The sequence below is a fragment of the Pleurodeles waltl genome, unplaced genomic scaffold (genome assembly GCF_031143425.1).
Source record: "Pleurodeles waltl isolate 20211129_DDA unplaced genomic scaffold, aPleWal1.hap1.20221129 scaffold_127, whole genome shotgun sequence".
Taxonomy (NCBI): Eukaryota; Metazoa; Chordata; class Amphibia; order Caudata; family Salamandridae; genus Pleurodeles; species Pleurodeles waltl.
The window spans coordinates 481,470-486,486 of NW_027149833.1; the positions used below are offsets into that span (position 1 = coordinate 481,470).

The 5,017-nt window shown below is 47.2% G+C and overlaps 1 non-coding gene across 1 annotated transcript; it reads right to left on the reverse strand.

The window, feature by feature from the left end:
- Positions 1-4,440: 4,440 nt before the first annotated feature.
- LOC138273965 (small Cajal body-specific RNA 4) lies at positions 4,441-4,567 on the reverse strand. The gene has a single exon (XR_011200336.1). It is a non-coding gene; the product is annotated as a small Cajal body-specific RNA 4 (non-coding RNA).
- Positions 4,568-5,017: the final 450 nt, after the last annotated feature.

Consider the following 5,017-nt stretch of genomic DNA (forward strand, 5'->3'; position numbering starts at 1 on the left):
CCTTTCATTTGGTCACCCCCAGTGGAAGTTTTGGTTACCCTAGTCTTGACCCAGTGGTCTGCCTTCTTTCCCAATTCTTGGGGAGAAATTGGACCTAAGTCTACCAGATATTGATGCAACTTTTCATTTAAGCAGTTACTTAAAATGTGTTCTTTCATAAACAAATTATAAAGCCCAACATAGTCATGCACTTCATTTCCAGTTACCCAACCATCCAGTGTTTTCACTGAGTAGTCTACAAAATTAACCCAGGTCTGGCTTGAGGATTTTTGAGCCCCCCTGAACCTAATCCTGTACTGCTCAGTGGAGAATCCAAAGCCCTCAATCAGGGTAGCCTTCATGAGGTCATAGGATTCTGCATCTTTACCAGAGAGTGTTAGGAGTCTCTCCCTACACTTTCCAGTGAACATTTCCCAAAGGAGAGCCCCCCCCGTGAGATCTGTTTACTTTTCTGGTTGCACAAGCCCTCTCAAAAGCTGTGAACCACTTGGTGATGTCATCACCATCTTCATATTTTGTTACAATCCCTTTGGGGATTTTTAGCATTTCATTATTCTCTCTGACCCTATTTAAGTTGCCGCCACCATTAATGGGAACTAAACCCATCTCTTTTCTTTCCCTTTCTATGGCTAGGAGCTGCTTCTCCAAAGCCAATCTGTTGGCCATCCTGGCTAACAGGAGGTCATCTTCATTGAGGCTGCCCTCGATGTTTTCAGAGCTACTGGAATCCCCTATGGAAGAACCAGTCTTTCTGACTAGGATTTGAGGAGTCAGGGTTTGAGGGACCCTGTTCTCCCTATTTAGGACAGGAGGGGGGGAAGTCATCCTCCCGTTCACTAATTTCCCCATCTGAAGTATTATCCTCAGAGGGGTTGTCCCTTTGAACTCAGCCAAAAGCTCCTGGAGCTGTACTTTGGTAGAGTTGGACCCAGTTTTTATCTTTTTTAGCTTACAAAAAGACCTTAACTCTGACATCTTTAGATGCAGGTAACGGGTGAGGTTCCGTTCCACCACCATCTCATCTGTGCTAGACGTTATTTCTCTAAAAGTTGGGATTACTTTTTAAGAATCTAAAACTATTTCTAGAACTTAATCCAAGCTTTTACAAAACAATAAACTCTAAAAGAAATGCTAACAGGGACTTACACAAGGCCCTAGCAGGACTTTTAAAAATTTAGAAAAATAGTTCCAATTGCAAAAATCAGTTTCTAATGACTATTTTTGGAATTAAGTCATGTGATCAGGTATTGGCTGAGTAGTCCAGCAAATGCAAAGTCTTAGACCCCACCGCTGATCCACCAATGTAGGAAGTTGGCTCTGTATATACTATTTCAAAGTAAGAAATAGTGTGCACAGAGTCCAAGGGCTCCCCTTAGAGGTAAGATAGTGGCAAAAAGAGATAATTCCAATGCTCTATTTTGTGGCAGTAGGCTTATCAGAGGGTAGTGTTAAGCATTTGTTGTACACACACAGGCAATAAATGAGGAACACACACTGAAAGACTTACTCCAGGCCAATAGGTTTTTATTTAGAAAAATATATTTTCTTAGTTTATTTTAAGAACCACAGGTTCAAGATTTACAAGTAATACTTCAAATGAAAGGTATTCCATTTAGATACTCTAGGGACTTTGAATAATCACAATAGCATGTACCGTCTTTGTAGAAATGGCAATAAGCTATTTTAAAAGTGGACACAGTGCACAAATCAACAGTTCCTGGGGAGGTAAGTAGAAGTTAGTTTTGCAGGTAAGTAAAACACTTACAAGTCTCAAAGTTGGGTCCAAGGTAGCCCACTGTTGGGGGTTCAAGGCAACCCCAAAGTTACCACACCAGCAGCTCAGGGCCGGTCAGGTGCAGTGGTCAAAGAGGTGCCCAAAACACATAGGCTTCAATGGAGAACAGGGGTGCCCCGGTTCCAGTCTGCCAGCAGGTAAGTACCCGAGTCCTCGGGGGGCAGACCAGGGGGGTTTGTAGAGCACCGGGGGGACACAAGCAGGCACAGAAAGTACACCCTCAGGGGCACAGGGGCAGGCGGGTGCAGAGTGCAAACAGGTGTCAGGTTTTAGATAGGAAGTAATGGGGAGAACCGGGGGTCTCTCCAACGATGCAGGGAGGCACAGGGGGGGGCTCCTCGGGGTAGCCACCACCTGGGCTAGACAGAGGGTCGCCTGGGGGTCGCTCCTGCACTGGAGTTCGATTCCTTCAGGTCCTGGGGGCTGCGGGTGCAGTGTTGGTTCCAGGCGTTGGGTCCCTTGACACAGGCAGTCGCGGTCAGGGGGAGCCTCTGGATTTCCTCTGCAGGCGTCGCTGTGGGGGCTCAGGGGGGTCAACTCTGGCGGCTCACAGGCGCCGGGGTGTCCTCCCTGTAGTGTTAGTTTTTTCCGCAGGTCGAGCAGGGGGCGTCGGGTGCAGAGTGGAAAGTCTCACGCTTCCGGCGGGAAACGTGGGGTCTTTAAAGTTACTTCTTTGTTGCAGAAAGTTGCAGTTTCTTGAACAGGGCTGCTGTTCTCGGGAGCTTCTTGGTCCTTTAGATGCAGGGCAGTCCTCTGAGACTTCAGGGTCGCTGGTCCCTGTTGGATGCGTCGCTGGAGCAGGTTTTCGAAGTTGGAGACAGGCCGGTAGGGCTCGGGCCAAAGCAGTAGTCGTCTTCCTCCTTCTCTGCAGGATTTAGGTCAGCAGTCCTTCTTCTTTCTTCAGGTTGCAGGAATCTGATTTCCTGGGATCTGGGGAGCCCCTAAATACTGAATTTAGGGGTGTGTTTAGGTCTGGGAGGGCAGTAGCCAATGCCTACTGTCCTTGAGGGTGGCTACACCCTCTTTGTGCCTCCTACCTGTGGGGAGAGGGGCACATCCCTAATCCTATTGGGAGAATCCTCCTAACTCAAGATGGAGGATTTCTAAAGGCAGGGGTGAGCCTCAGCTGAGGACACCTTAAGGGCTGTCCTGACTGGTGGGAGCTGACTCCTTGTTTTTCTCATTATTTCCTCCAGCCTTGCCGCCAAAAGTGGGGGCAGTGGCCGGAGGGGCAGGCATCTCCACTAGCTGGGATGCCCTGGGGCGCTGTAACAAAAGAGGTGCGCCTTTGTGGCTCACCGCCAGGTGTTATAGCTCCTGCAGGGGGAGCTGAGAAGCACCTCCACTCAGTACAGGCTTTATTCCTGGCCACATAGTGACAAAGGCACTCTCCCCATGTGGCCAGCAACATGTCTGGTGTGTGGCAGGCTGGCAGGAACTGGTCAGCCTACACTAGAAGTCGGGCATGTATTCAGGGGGCATCTCTAAGATGTCCTCTGGGTGTATTTTACAATAGATTGTACACTGGCATCATTGTGTATTTATTGTGCTGAGAAGTTTAATACCAAACTTCACAGTTTTCAGTATAGCCATTATGGAACTGTGGAGTTCGTTTTTGACAAACTCCCAGACCATATACTCTTATGGCTACCCTGCACTGTAGGGGCATAGTGCTCATGCACATATGCCCTCACCTGTGGTATAGTGCACCCTGCCTTAGGGCTGTAAGTCCTACTAGAGGGGTGACTTACCTATGCCACAGGCAGTGTGAGGTTGGCATGGCACTCTGAGGGGAGTGCCATGTCGACTTAGTCATTTTCTCCCCACCAGCACATACAAGTTGTGAAGCAGTGTGCATGTGCTGAGTGAGGGGTCTCTAGGGTGGCATAAGGCATGCTGCAGCCCTTAGAGACCTTCCCTGGCAACAGGGCCCTTGGTACCAGGGGTACCAGTTACAAGGGACTTACCTGAGTGCCAGTATTGTGCCAATTGTGAAGACAAATGTACAGTTTTGGGAAAGAACACTAGTCCTGGGGCCTGGTTAGCAGGGTCCCAGCACAGTTTCAAATCATAACTTAGCATGAGCAAAGGCAAAAAATGAGGGGGTAACCATTCCAAGGAGGCATTTCCTTACAGACAGCCAAAAAACAGCCAAATGGCGCCAAATGACAGCCAAAACACTCCAAAAAACTGCCAAAAGACTTCTGACCTGGTCTGGAAGTTCACAAGCTAGGATACCCGATGAAGCGTCAAATGAGCCTTGCTCCTCTAATTGGAAATATTAGTATAATGTGGCCTGACTCTGTGGTATCCATACCTGGCATGTGACATTTACAGTTTTGGTAATATCGGTCCTATTAGCAAGCTGCCAAAAAAGACTTTCACTTAACAGATGGACTTCTTTCACCTGATGTACCCACAGAAAGGATACAATAAGACATATTGGCGTGGGTGCTATAACATCGCCCATACTAGACGTCACTCCAACGGTGCCCACAGGAAATGTAGAACACTGTCGGAAGCTAGATTACTATCCCTCGCCCCAGTGATCGCACTGAAAGAATTCTCCCACTGTTCAAAGCCAACACAGCCATGATGCATACTGCCACTAGAGCGCAACAACAATGAGCAAATGAGAACAGGGCAAATGTAGGAAGTAGTAACACGTCACTAGCTCTTCTTGAAACTGACAGTTCTCTACTTCCCTTTACTCTAGGGGGATAGTATCAGCAGAGCCTTACTTCATAGGCCTAACCTTCTTAATCCCCCATTAACAAAAACATTGGCTGTAGCTTCAGGGAGGATTTGGTACAGAATCTGACAAAATACAAATTCATAATTCCGAATGATTTTATTCAGGAGGATTCGGAAACCTGAAAGTCAACTGTCCTCATGAGGATAAAAATACACAAAATAACATATGGAAATAATTTATACATTTTCCGAACGCTATCGCAGAAAACTTACTGAATATCATATCACTTTACCTCACAGTTACCATTGATCACACCTGCCAATTAGTAGCTCAGATATCCCAATGTTAATATGCTTGATCATGTGTTCCCATTAGTAGTGACTATGACTGAGCGCAGCATCTAACCATTCAGCAAGTTACAAGTCGCAGGGTTCTTTACGTAATGCACTATGAACTGATCGTCCATGTGCCTGGAAGTGTGTCCCGCTCCCCACTCTGGTGCATCAAAGCTTGTCATATGGAACAAA